The sequence below is a fragment of the Sciurus carolinensis genome, chromosome 14 (genome assembly GCF_902686445.1).
Source record: "Sciurus carolinensis chromosome 14, mSciCar1.2, whole genome shotgun sequence".
In the NCBI taxonomy this organism is placed as follows: domain Eukaryota; kingdom Metazoa; phylum Chordata; class Mammalia; order Rodentia; family Sciuridae; genus Sciurus; species Sciurus carolinensis.
Genome location: NC_062226.1, coordinates 72,914,397 through 72,929,505, shown reverse-complemented (window position 1 = coordinate 72,929,505; position 15,109 = coordinate 72,914,397). Strand labels below are relative to the sequence as shown.

General features: G+C 36.1%; 1 protein-coding gene and 1 pseudogene across 1 annotated transcript in view; both read right to left on the bottom strand.

Moving 5' to 3' along the window:
- Positions 1-15,109, bottom strand: part of C14H9orf85 (chromosome 14 C9orf85 homolog) — a 65,261-nt gene that overhangs the window by 10,455 nt on the left and 39,697 nt on the right. The gene's annotated exons all lie outside the window — the stretch shown is intronic.
- Positions 7,971-10,417, bottom strand: LOC124963985 (40S ribosomal protein S10-like; annotated as a pseudogene).

Genomic DNA, 15,109 nt, shown 5'->3' with positions numbered 1-15,109 from the left:
TGCTAGTCAAATGCTCTACCATTGAGCTATACCCCCAAGTCCATTTTATTTTTTGTTTTAATATTGAAACAGGTTCTGGCTAAATTGACTAGGGTGGCCTTGAATTTGGTGCCCTCCTGCTTTAGCCTACTTAATAGCTGGGATTAGAGCCATGTGACACCTTGCCTGAATGAAAACTCCCCAAGGTATTTTAAGTTTTCTAAAGGGGCACCAGTTTTTTTCCCTTGTAAGTAAAGAAGTTTGCTCTTAAAGGTAGCAGCTTTTGGCTAGCAGAAGTAACAGAGTTTCTGCATTATTTTTCTACCTCAATATTATACTTACCTACCCAAAGAATCTTGATCTTAAATATGAGAATGATTTAGATATCATCTTTTAATTTTTTTATTTTATTTTATTTTTTGGGGGGTGTTGGGGATTGAATCCAGGACCCTGTGCATGCGAGGCATGTACTCTACCAACCGAGTTATATCCCAGCCCTAAATATCATTTTAATAGGAACTATACATTTCAAGTAGTCACAAAACCTATAAAATGTAGTAAAATACACCTTTAAAAATAGCTATAAATTCTTAAATCACTCCAGGATGTATATTTTTTCCTTACAAAATTCATGAAGGAAGAACTTTAAATTTACCTAAGTAGGGCTGGGGGTATGGTTCAGTGGTAGAGCACTAGGGGTTCCATTCCCAGCACCAGAAAATAATACCTAAATATGTTTTTCCTAATTTTCCTTGAAAATGGGTATATTTTGAATATTTTCCCAAGAAAACTTCAGAGATACTGAACAGCAGTTTTGGCTTCATTTCTCTATGGAATACAATTTCCAGAAACAATCATTTGAACAATCTTGGCCATGCCCATACCACAACTAATAATTTTAGTGCAATATGTGGTCAAAGAAAAACACAGATCACTTCTATAGACTATGTTTACTGACAAGGGAGATAGTAATACATTTTGAAAAAATGGTACTGTAGGGCTGAGGTTGTGGCTCCAAGGTGGTAGAGCACTTGCCTTGCATGTGTGAGGCACTGGGTTCGATTCTCAGCACCAGATATTAAAAATGAATAAAATAAAGGTCCATCAACAACTGAAATATTTTAAAAAGGTACTATATCTTTTACAATTAAAAACAAAAAAATTAAATGAAGTTAATAAATGTTCTATATAACTAAAAACATATATACATAAATATATCTATATATACATACATATGTTTTTGTGTGTGGTACTGGGGATTGAACCTAGGGCCTCACTCATGCTAGGCAAGCACTCCACCAATCAGCTACTTCCCCAGTCCTGTTCATTATATATTTGTGAATGAAAATTAAAGCCAGAATTTGAAGTGTTCAATGGACCATCATAAGCACTGGGAAATATAATTTTGTAAAATTAAAATATAATTTTGTAAAAGTAAAAGAGAAAGAACACTACTTTGGTAGACAGGAGACCAAGATTCTAGTCCAGTTTTGACATGTCCCTGTCATATAATCTTTGAAAGTCACCTTCACTTCTTTGAGTCTCGTTCTTTATAATGGGTACTAAAAGTGCTGACACCTTAGTATTGAGAACAGTGGCACTGAATTGTCCCAGGAATCACTGTACTCTTAATCTCCACTCAACTAAAAAACAATCCCTTAGGACTTTTTGACAATGTTGTTTTAATAGTAACATGACTTTTTCTATTGTATAATTAAACATATCAACAGCTGGAACATCTATGTCAGTAAGGTAAAATTTCTCCTTTATTCTTAGGATTTTCCATGGGGACAGATTTAAAACAGATTAGTACTTGATAGAAAGAATATGTTCTCTGCTGCAACTTTTTTGACACTGCCTTCATTTCCTGGTCATTATACCTTTAACCTATATCAGCTGTACTTGTACTCTCATTTATGTGATGACTAGGTGCTTTGGTAAACAGTGGCCTGTGGTACTCCACCCTCTTGAGTACAAATAGTAGACACTCAGTATTGGTAGAATTTCACAAAGTCTTGTTTCCTGAAGTGACTGTAAATCATCATCATGCTCAACAGAGGAAGATTCTAACACCATACTATGGGATTACATCATATGCTACTTATGATTTTTAAGGAAACAATGCTCTCAAATTTCAAGTACCCTGAATAAACATAGTTACGATTCACTTCCTTATGTCTCTAGATTATGTATTTGAAAGTAAATGAAAAAAAAAAAAAAAAAAGGAAAGTAAATGGAGCAGTGCATTGGATGAGAATTCTCATCAGTGTAACATATTCAGCTCTGACCATAAACAATTTTTTTTTTGAGGGGGGGAAGATAATGAAAATTATTTAGGGCAGACAATTCTAAATCAAAGATTGCTGCATCAATCAATGTCAAAAAGTAATATTCATGTACAGGTAAATGACCGATGGAAGTAATGAAAACTTTACTTTTACCTTTAAAAACATGAAAGAAGACCTAGACAAGTCAGGGTTTAAAGTCACTATATAATAGTACACTGACGTAGAGAGTTACCTAGGACTAAAACTTCACTCTTGGTTATTTTGATACTCCTGGAATGTGGTGACACAACTTTCATATCACTAATTAACCTTCAGAGCACGTCTATTACAAGAAATGCTGGAACTGAAAAGCGCAGCCACAGAAGTCATCTTATAGAGTTTATTGCCATATACTTACTGCCACATGGAGGGACTGATAAAACTGTAGTACTTATCACTTTTATATCAGCAAGACTGTAATATATGTTTACTTTGGTAAAAGAAAAACAAAAAAGTGATAACCCAGTCTTTAAGGCTAGGAGTCAAGTCGCAAACCAAAATTTCAACTCATGTTTTCTCTTCATGTGTATATTCAAGGAAGAACAAAGCCTCCTTCTGATTGGTAACTTTGATGAATGTTCATAGATCACCAAGGTTAAGTAATGAGGAAAACAAAACAAAACAAAACAAAACTAAAAAGAACAAGGAATTTACAAGGAACTAACAGGACACAGAGACAGCTCATGATTACCTGTATTGTCTCCGAGAGCAAAGGGGATTCTTGTTTATATTCCCTTAATTTCTTCCTAACAGAATTTCCTGCAAACATTGTTTATAGCACTCTTCTACTTTTAATTCATGTCTTTTCTAGACCTGTCTCTCTTGTTTTCATTTTATTATTCCTCTGGTCCCCTTAAGTCTTCTTGGTCCCCTTCCCCTTTTACTTATGCCTAGCATTCCTTGTGCCCAAGTTACCTGTGGACTCTCCTTTCTTAATAGATTGCAAATTTATTGGTAGCAGAGATTCACCTTGATATGTTTATAATATGCCGCACAGTGTCCTGTATATTGGGAAGATGCTATTTAAAATAATTGCATATTGAAACAAGTTTCCTGTCTGTCATTCCTAGTAATACTTTTTTGCTCTGAAATTCAGAGCTATGTCTGGGGTAATATCCTTTGCTATTACCCTGGACTTTTCTTATAGACTTTTTTTTTTAACCTAAGAAAGCAAGTAGATTCTAGTAAATTATTTTTCAAATGCAGCTCAGTCTCGGTTAATGGAAACTTGGTTATACAATATGAGGTTTTCTAACAGGTATATTTTAATTTTGTAAGTAAAAATTCTGTTTTGGTTAATTTGATATAGAAATGGTTCAAGTCATGGAGGATGACCTTGTGTCAAACCTGTGAGATCTTTTTTTTGCTTTTTTTTTTTTGTGCTGGGGATTGAACCCAGGGCCTTGCACTCTACCAACTGAGCTAACTCCCCAGCCCCAAACCTATGAGATCTGATACTGAAATGAAAGGGAGTAGTGAGAGATTATGATTAAGAAAAAAAAAAAAAAAAAAAATTTGGACCCTAACTTTAAATCTGCTTCTTGCTAGCTGAATAGGGTAAGTCATCTAAATTTCTAAGGCCACTTCCTTACTGTTCCTACCTCTACAGGGTGGTTAAAAGAATACATGTGGCAGAGCTTTGAAAAAATGTTAAATTCAATAAAATATCTTATTTACTGGTTTAAGATGGAATCTGAAAAAAGGAAAACTTAATGTTCTCAGGTTAAAGAACAGCTATATATGACCTCCTTTGGTCAGCTCTGAGCAACTGAGATCTTTTCCTTTCCCTTTTACCCTCCTCCCCAAACTACATCAGATTCCTAAAAATTTCCTGAAGAATTCCTGCAATAATTATCACAACTATCATCAACAGAATATAATTTCTAATTTTAGAGAACTTCTTGCATACTGGCTTCTACCTTTTTTTAAAAAAATATTTTTAAATAGTCAATGGACCTTTACTTTATTTGTAAATATGTGGTGTTCAGGATCAAACCCAGTGTCTCACACATGCTGGGCAAGTGCTCTACCACTGAGCTACAACCCAGTTCCTGGCTTCTACCTTTTTACCCTTAAAATTCCAAGTCAGAAATGACACATCATTTCAGAGCCTCAACAGGAAAACTGCATTTCCAAAATACCATTAAAGGGGAATGTTTAACAATAGCAGTTGTTTCTATATCCCAGAGGGCAATCCTTGCTAAAAGTACTTATTGATCTAAGACATACTCTCTGCAATATCATTCCTAATCCTTAATTCATGAAGTCACACTCTATTGGTAGGGGAAAGACTCAGCTGCAGGGGTTTCCTCAGCTTTTGACAGCAGATCTTACTATTCATATGAGGGAATGAGGCAAGGAAGGACATGAGGACTAGAAAGAAAATGGACATTACAGTGGGGTCTTCATTATCTTTTAATTTTGCTTGGATTCTGGAAGATAGCATGTACTATTCAACTATCTTCATCCCAACAACCTCTGCCACCACAAACTTACCTGAATTTTCAAATAAGCTACACAGGTACACATCTACAGACAAAGGAACAGGCTGATCATGAAAGTTTAATCATTAAATAGCCCTTTCTTCGGTTGTATTTTAAAACAATATTTTCCTTCCTAATCAATTAATTAAGTCTTGCAGTATAAAATAATCAACTTTTCTTTTGTCTGGTAATGTGATACTTAGTATTTATTTCTAGTAATGTATTTATTTTGATATGAAAATTTGGGGGATGTCATCTGGAGTTTAAACTGGTAAAAATTTAGTGAAATATAAAATTGAAAATTCCAATCCAATAGTCTCTTAGTCAATAAACTTTTAAAAATATAATAAACACTGATATTTACTCTTAGTCCAATATCCTAAATTAGTAACAAAAAATGATAGTTAAAACATAGTATGAGAAGGTATCTGATAATGTATAAACTGAATAACCCAACTGCTATATTTAGTGGTAAAAATAAAAGAATTTATAGAAATTAGTCTTTAGGCAAAAAACACAAATTAAACATTCGATTTTTACTAAACTCTTTATAGTCTCTTTCTTCACACCATATACTCCATTCTTAAGGTACTCACCTTTGCTCATTACTCTTTAGCCATTTCCCTATAGAAACATCACCAAGTCAAGAGAAAGTATAAAGCTTCTGCATTTCCATTCCAATTATAAATTGGTGATAAGCACCAATTCGTATCAGCATTTAAATGTTTTTTTCTATTAGAACATTCTATAATAAGGCATTTAATTTGGAGATGTCCTGATGTAAATATACTTTTTAAATTCAAAGATGTTTTGAAAAAGTAAGGAAAAATTCTTCACAACATAATTCAATTTAAAAACAGTGAGGCAGGCTTCTCTCCCCAACCTATTGGCTTTTCCCACACTATTGCAGACATTGAAAGCAGGACTTCTCTGGAGAGAACGCTCCAGGGAGCCTCCTGCAGCTATAGACTTCTCCACTGGAGGTCTTGAAACAATTAAGAGGATTAAGGCTCTCCCCACCCCCACTCCAACCACTGTTTTACTGGCCTCCGGACCAACAGAAGTATCTGAGTATAGTTGAGATGAGATGCAAAGATATTAAAAAGGAGAGAATTTATTTGTTCAAAGTAATGAAGTTTAAAGAGATAAGGGCTACTCAGTGGGAATAAAAACTGAGAATCAATAAGATAAAAATTATCAATCAGAAGGTACTAAGTTTTGGATGTGAGAACCAAGTGCCTAAACTCATTCAATAAAAAATTTAGCTGGGCATGTGGTACAACTCTGTGATCTCAGTTACTTGTAATTCCAGCTACTCAGGAGGTTAAGGCATGAAGATCGCATATTCAAGACCAACCTTAACAATTTAGCAAGACCTTGTCTTAAAATAAAAAATAAATTTAAAAAAGGGTTGGGGATATAGCTCAGTGAGAGTGTCCTTGGGTTCAATCCTCAGTACTGCAATAAAAACAAACAAACAAACAATACAAATAAAAAGATTTAGTAAAAAAAGGAAACAGTTTCTTAGGTGTAAAAAACTAAAGTAACATGAAACTGTCAGGCCAGACATTTCCAGAGTAATGTGGATTTCAAGGCAGGTAATACCAATTTTTCCATTTTTTCACTTGCAATATTTTAATGATCAAATCTATTTCCAGTGAACATTCATCTCACAGTATTTAAGTTCTGGGCTCCCTTCTCCCCATTGAGGACAGTTGTTTTATTAACCTGTTGTGTTCATGGGACTCCTGAGTCAGCTATTGTTTTTTTAAAGAATTCTATAGATGAAAAGTTTGAAAACCATTGACCTAAGATACAGGAGATTCACACTGGGCATGGTGGCACAGGCATCTCTAATCCCTCTAATCCCAAACACCTGTGGGGCTGAGGCAGTACGACTGAAAGGCCGCCTCAGCAACTACGCAAAACCTTAAGCAAGGTTTAAGGTTTAAGTTTGAAGGTTGAAGGTTTAGTGGACCCTGTATCAAAATAAAAATCAAAAAGGGTTGTGGATGTGGCTCTCTGGTAAAGTGCCCCTGGATTCGAAAAGAAAAAAGAATGGTCTCCAGATTCTGTCAAATGCCCCAGAGGGACAGAAAGCTGATAAAAAAAAAAATTTACAGGTTCAATTGTAAACACAGACCCCAGTCTGCCTGCTGTTGTTTTATACTAGCTTTTCTTTTCTTTTCTACTACCATGGTGATGTTAATTATGAGCTAATACTGTATTCATGGGGAATCTGTCCATCATATCTATCTCTCTCTCTCTCTCTCCTTCATTCATTTATGTGCAGTACAGGAGAATGAACCCAGGGGTTCACACATGATTGGCCCACAGATTTGTGTTTTTAAATGGGTGGAAAGAGGAAAAGAAGTAGGCTAGATATTTCAACAGAAATGTGGGTTATTTGCCTACCATATTTCTAAGTTAATAGAAGAAAAAGGTTGCTTGGGTACCTGAAACAAAAGGCATTTCAGGACCTGGAAGTAAGCCTATTTAACACTTTCCATAGAAACAGATATTAGAAAACAAAGCAGGATGGTACTCAACTGTATGTGGTAACAGTACACAGTAGACAACTTCCATGAAACAAGATTGGAGACATTTGTAAAAATTAATGAAGCATCAGGCTTAGGATGAAAAGGGGGAAACGGTCTTTTGGATGAATAATACAGTACTGAAAAATCACTATGAAAGAGTAGGAAAATTTGTCTTTGGAATCCAATTTGCATTTGAATCTTTATTCCCTCTACTTTACTTTTGTCTAGGGTGAAACATCTTTCTATTCTTTTTTGTTTGTTTGTTTTGGTACTGGGGATCGAACCCAGGCCTTGTGCTTACAAGGCAAGTACTCTACCAACTGATCTATCTCCCCAGTCTGAGGGTGAAACATCTTTCTAATCCCAGGATAAACAAAGTATTTCTTTCTGGCCTAAGATTGAAGAAGGGAACAAAATCTTTTAACAGTTTATATTTCAAGTACCTGGAAAAAATATAAATATGCACTTTAAAATATTTAGTTGTTTGCTTATTTATGCATGCTGGGGACTGAAGCCAGGGTCATGCAAATGTTAAGTACACACACACTCTACCACTGAGTTATACCCTTGGCCCCCCTACATGGTTTTTAAGTATTAAAAAATATGATTCCTTTCTCCCTCTCAAAGAGTTATACAACTCATTTTATATAAAATCTTACTTTTCTTTTTTTTTTTTTTCTGGTTACAAGTTTATTCAAAACAAAATAATCCTGTCCAACTTCACTGAGGTGGCTGACCACGTCCACGACCAAACCCTCCTCTAAACTGGAATTTGGTTGCTGACCCAGCCCCAGCCTTGGCTTTCTTGTCAGCACCAGGTGTCTCTGTCAGCTTCCCCTCTTGTGAGCCTTGCAGGTCGCTCGCCCTCCAGGCCTTTGGGCCAAGGCCTGCCAGTTTCTGGTCGGCTACGGTGTGGAGTGGCAGGCACCATCTCAGGTGGCAGGTGGAGGTAATCGCAGAGATACTGGATGCCCTCGTTGGTCAGGTACCAGTAGAAATGTCTCCATGCAAACTGTTCCTTCACATAACCTCAAGACTTGAGAGACTGCATGGCCTTCATGACCTGAAGGTTGGGTATATTCTTATCTGCCAGCTCTGAGTGCTTGGGCATGTGAACATCCTTCTTGGCTACCATTACTCCCTCCTTAAAAAAGAGTTCATAAATGGCCATCCGATTCTTCTTGGGCATCAACATCACAGAGGCTTTAGGGTCCGAGGCCGAGGCTGGAAAGGAAGGGGAATGTGCAGCACGGCGTCTCTCTCTTACTTTTCTAATAATTCAGCTATATATCCAAGGTTATTTATACTGTTCATAAGTGATTTGGAACAAATCAGGAATAGTAATGAATGGTTTCAGTAAATCTTTGGGTTTCTTTTTTGAAAGTCCAAAAAAAGATGATTGAGAAATAATTTTATATGTCAGACTTGCCCTGAACCACAACTCACACATTTATTAACAGTCTTACAGTCTGAAATCTAATAGTGATTATGCCATTTATGCCAAAGGAGATCTGGATCCCACCATAGCAGCCCTTCTACAAGGGAGTAGCAGGTGCTGGCCTTAAGATCAAAAGATCTAAGGAAAAATGAGTGGGGAATCCTGGTAAAGACTGATCTGACTTCTAAGTTTCAGTGTATGAAATAAAGGTGACTGCTGCCTCTAGGGTTTTAACTTTTGTGAGCCTTTCACTTGATTTCTCTGAAGATCTAAAGTTTTGAATATTCAGAGGTATTTATTCTTTATTTTTATTTATTTATTTTTTGTGGTGCTGGGGATCAGGGTCTTGTGCTTGCAAGGAAAGCATTCTACCAACAGAGCTATCTCCCAGTTCAAAGCTATTTATTTATTTATTTATTTTTCAGGACTTGGGTTTGGGGGCAAGCACTCTACCACTGAACTATATTCCCAGTCCTATGCAGAGCTATTTAAAATTGTCTTATCACAAAGGGAAGCACCAGCTGCTTCTTATCCCCTTTCCTCTCACTGCCTTCTTTCCTTTCTCCTCTATCAAATACAGTTTTCAACTCATTTCTCTTTCAACTCAAGTTAGGGCCTCTATTCTGTTTTAAAAATTCTCTGGTGATGGTCCAGGATTGTTTCCAGTAACTGGGAGACACTGCCATAAAGACTGGCATAAAGACTGCTTATAAAAATTCCTGTATCATGTTACCACACTAAAAAAAAGAAAGAAATATGCAACACTGTTTGCCAAGTACAAACATGGTACCATTTCTGCTTCCCATGGTTGAAGCAGGTATGTTTGAAGAATTTTTTCTCTACTCTAATTTCTGGCATCAGATCTCCATGAATGATGGAAATTTGCTAATGATGGTATATGAGTTTTGACAATTCAAAAGACAGACAAATGGGCAAAAAGGCTTAAATTTTTCCCACATTCAGAATATTACTTCAATCTAAAAGAAATGTTACTTACAAAGAGCCCACCTTCCCTCAACATTTCATGTTCTACTTAACATTTCTTTGTATACAAATTTTGTTACATAATTTGTGGCAAATGATATTTAGACAAGTAAAATAATGTTCAACATTTTAACCTGAAAAATGAAACTTTACACAAAAGATACTTTTTTTTTTTTTTTTTTTGTGGTAGTACTGGGGATTGAACCCAGGGCCTAATGCATACTAGGCAAGTGCTCTGGTTACATTCCCAGTTTTTAAAAAAATTTATTTTGAGATAGGCTCTCACTAAGTTGCCCGGATTGGCCTTGAATTTGTGAGCTTCCTGCTTCAGGTTCCCAGTAACTAGGATTGTAGGTATGAGCTACCAAGCCTAATTAAAAGACACATCTTTGACATCTACTATCAAAGTACAAATGGTCTACCACTTACACAGTTTTGACTCATAATTTTTTGACTTGATCATGGTTTGAAAACAAACCCATACAAGGATTTTTTTTCACTTTCAATACGGTATTCAATTAACTACATACTTTATTATGAAACAATTTGTTTGCTGGGTGTGGTGGCACTCATCTGTAACTCATCTGTAACTCATTCCAGTAACTCAGAAAGTTGAGGCAAGAGAATCGCAAGTTCAAGGCCAGCCTCAGCTACTTGGCAAGGCCCTTTCTTAAGTTAAAAAAAAAAAGGGGTGGGGGTGTGTGGGGGGGTGCTGCTATAGCTCAATGGTAAAGTATCCCTGAGTTCAATTCCCAGTACCACCAAAGGGGGGAAAAAAAAAAAAAAAGGAGGAATAGCTCGTGTTGAATACTTCTTGCCCAGCTGTAGACCAAGTATGCTGAACATGCTTAAGATAGGTAAAGCTAAGATATGATGTTTGAAAGGTTAGATATCCTAAACATACGCTGTTTTGCATGTGTGATTCTAGGGATCAAACTGAGACATGTACTTGCTAGCAAGCGTGCTACCACTGAGCTACATTCTAACTCCTAAACACATTTTTAACATGATATTTTCAGCTTATACGATGGGTTCATCAGGATGTAATCCCATCAGAAGCATCTATAAACTTCTTATACAAACCCTAACAGAGAAAAAATTCTTAGAAGTAAACGAGAACAAAGACACATCATATCAAAATCTCTGGGACACTATGAAAGCAGTACTTAGAGGAAGATTTATTTCATGGGGTGCATTCAAAAAAAGAAGTAGAAATCAACAAATAAACGAGTTAACACTACAGCTCAAAGCACTAGAAAAAGAAGAGCAGACCAATACCAAAAGTAGTAGAAGACAGGAAATAGTTAAAATCAGAGCCGAAATCAACGAAATCGAAACAAAAGAAACAATCGGAAAAATTAATAAAATAAATAGTTGGTTCTTTGAAAAAATAAATAAAATTGATAAACCCTTAGCCACACTAACAAAGAGAAAGAGGGAGAAAACTCAAATTACTAAAATTCGGAATGAACAAGGAAACATCACAACAGACACGAGTGAAATACAAAACATAATTAGAAGCTATTTCGAAAATCTATACTCCAACAAAACAGAAAACCTTGAAGACATCAACAAATTTCTAGAGACATATGAACTACCTAAACTGAACGAGGAGGACATACACAACTTAAATAAACCAATTTCAAGCAATGAAATAGAAGAGGTCATCAAAAGCCTACCAACAAAGAAAAGTCCAGGACCAGATGGGTTCTCAGCCGAGTTCTACAAAACCTTTAAAGAAGAGCTCATTCCAATACTCCTCAAACTATTCCATGAAATAGAAGAGGAGGGAACCCTACCAAACTCGTTCTATGAAGCCAATATCACCCTGATACCTAAACCAGACAGAGACACATCAAGGAAAGAAAATTTCAGACCAATATCCTTAATGAACATCGATGCAAAAATTCTCAACAAAATTTTAGCAAATCGCATACAAATATATATTAAAAAGATAGTGCACCACGATCAAGTGGGTTTTATCCCAGGGATGCAAGGTTGGTTCAACATTCGGAAATCAATAAATGTCATTCACCATATCAACAGACTTAAAGTTAAGAATCACATGATTATTTCAATAGATGCAGAAAAAGCATTTGATAAAATACAGCATCCCTTCATGCTCAAAACACTAGAAAAAATTGGGGTAATGGGAACATTCCTAAACATTATAAAGGCCATCTACGCTAAGCCCATGGCTAATATCATTCTAAATGGTGAAAAACTGAAAGCGTTCCCCCTAAAAACTGGAACAAGGCAGGGATGCCCTCTTTCACCGCTTCTATTCAACATCGTCCTTGAGACTCTAGCCAGAGCAATCAGACAAACCAAAGAATTTAAAGGGATACGAATAGGAAAAGAAGAACTCAAACTATCCCTGTTCGCTGATGACATGATTATATATTTAGAGGAACCTGGAAATTCCACCAGAAAACTTTTAGAACCCATAAGTGAATTCAGTAAAGTAGCAGGTTACAAGATCAATGCTCATAAATCCAATGCATTTTTATACATAAGTGATGAATCTTCAGAAAGAGAAATTAGGAAAACTACCCCATTCACAATAGCATCGAAAAAAATAAAATACTTGGGAATCAATCTCACAAAAGAGGTGAAAGACCTCTACAATGAGAACTACAGAACACTAAAGAAAGAAATTAAAGAAAACCTTAGAAGATGGAAAGATCTCCCATGTTCCTGGATAGGCAGAATTAATATCGTCAAAATGGCTATACTACCTAAAGTTCTATACAGATTCAATGCAATTCCAATTAAAATCCCAATGATGTACCTCGCAGAAATAGAGCAAGCAATTATGAAATTCATCTGGAAGAATAAAAAACCTAGAATAGCTAAAGCAATCCTCAGTAGCAAGAGCGAAGCAGGGGGTATCGCAATACCAGATCTTCAACTCTACTACAAAGCAATAGTAACAAAAACGGCATGGTATTGGTACCAAAATAGACAGGTAGATCAATGGTACAGAATAGAGGACATGGACACAAACCCAAATAAATACAATTTTCTCATACTAGACAAAGGTTCCAACAATATGCAATGGAGAAAAGATAGCCTCTTCAACAAATGGTGCTGGGAAAACTGGAAAACTATATGCAATAGAATGAAACTAAACCCCTATCTCTCACCCTACACAAAACTGAACTCAAAATGGATCAAGGACCTCGGAATCAGACCAGAGACCCTGCATCTTATAGAAGAAAAAGTAGGTCCAAATCTTCAACTTGTTGGCTCAGGATCAGATTTCCTTAACAGGACTCCCATAGCACAAGAAATAAAAGCAAGAATCAACAACTGGGATAGATTCAAACTTAAAAGCTTTCTCTCAGCAAAGGAAACTATCAGAAATGTGAAGAGAGGGCCTACAGAGTGGGAGAATATCTTTGCCAACCATACCTCAGATAGAGCGCTAATTTCCAGAATCTATAAAGAACTCAAAAAACTCTACACGAAGAATACAAATAATCCAATCAACAAATGGGCTAAGGAAATGAACAGACACTTCACAGAAGAAGATGTACAAGTAATCACCAGATATATGAAAAAATGTTCAACATCCCTAGTAATAAGGGAAATGCAAATCAAAACTACCCTAAGATTTCATCTCACCCCAATTAGAATGGCGATTATCAAGAATACAAGCAACAATAGGTGTTGGCGAGGATGTGGTGAAAAAGGAACACTCATACATTGCTGGTGGGGTTGCAAATTAGTGCAACCACTCTGGAAAGCAGTGTGGAGATTCCTCAGAAAGCTTGGAATGGAAACACCATTTGACCCAGCTATCCCACTCCTTGGCCTATACCCAAAGGACTTAAAATCAGCATACTACAGAGATACAGCCACATCAATGTTCATTGCTGCTCAATTCACCATAGCCAGATTGTGGAACCAACCTAGATGCCCTTCAGTTGATGAATGGATAAAGAAACTGTGGCATATTTATACAATGGAATATTACTCCGCAATGAAGAATGATAAAATTATGGCATTTGTAGGCAAATGGTCGAAATTGGAGAATATCATGCTAAGTGAGATAAGCCAATCTCAAAAAACTAAAGGACGAATGATCTCGCTGATAAGCGGATGAGGACATATAATGGGGGGTGGGACGGGCTAGCATTAGGTTTAGGGTTAGGTTTAGAGTTAGGCTAAGGAGAGCAGTAAGAATGAAGGAAAGAAGGACTGTGTAGAGGGAAAAGAGGGGTGGGAGGGGTGGGAGGGGTGGGGGGGAGGGGAAAAATATAATAAACATCATTACCCTATGTAAACGTAAAAAAAAAAAAAAAAAAAAAAAAAAAAAAAAAAAAAAAACCCTAACAGAGGACAAGCTTAAATTATAGGTGACTAACTTGAACATTTAAAATTTCAAAAAGAGTTATGTCAGCAACATTATCAATAGGTCAAATTTCTTATAATGTTAGGCAAGTCTTAATACACAGAAAAAGCAAGGTGGATATAGATGAATTATACACTCTATAATCCTTTCAGTCATTGGACTGAAGTTTGAAAGCTAGGCTTTCCCATATGCTTAATGTACCATGTGTCCAGGAAAATCAGTAATTCATGACATCCTACAATAGGAAAGTAACATGTTCACATCGGCAGTATTCAAAACATGTTAGTCTATAATATGGTGTCTTGGCAAACTGAATATTTTAAGATGAAGGAATTTGAGAAATAGCAGCTATAAGAAAACCTCTCTGACTTTCCCCTTTTAAGACCCTCATTTAAGAGATGCCCTCCTGATACCTGGAGGAAAAGAGCATCATTATTTCCAAAGGCAGAGAAAACAAATGAATAGATCTAGTTAACTTTCCCTGAGTATACTACTTTGTTTTATCACATTTTTCCATGACTTTCCTCTCTTCATCAAACCTAATACAAAGCACTTGGGCTTAACCATTTCTTCAAGTCTTTATTTTTTTATGAAGGTTCCCATGTCACATAAAACTTGAGTAGGGTGTAGCTCAGGGGTAGAGCATTTGCCTAGCACATAGGAGGCCCTAAATTCAATCCCCAAGAGTGCCAAAAACTGTGTAAATCATGTCACATAAAGCTCATATTAAATAAGTGTCCTTTTCTCTTGTTATTCTTTTTGTTAGAGCCTCAACTAAGATCCTAGAAGGATAAAAGAAAAATAACTTTTTCTTCCTTTATAAAATCCTGTTTTGACTAATAGTGTCTTAGTTTCATAAACTAAGGCCTGTTTTGCATTAGCTTAGACTTCTTTACTCCTAGAGATCTTCCTTTAGGCTTTAACATCTTGTTATCTGTATTTTGGCATTTGTACAATATTACCCTCATTTTGCTTTATTGTGAGCTGAAGTATGGTTGACT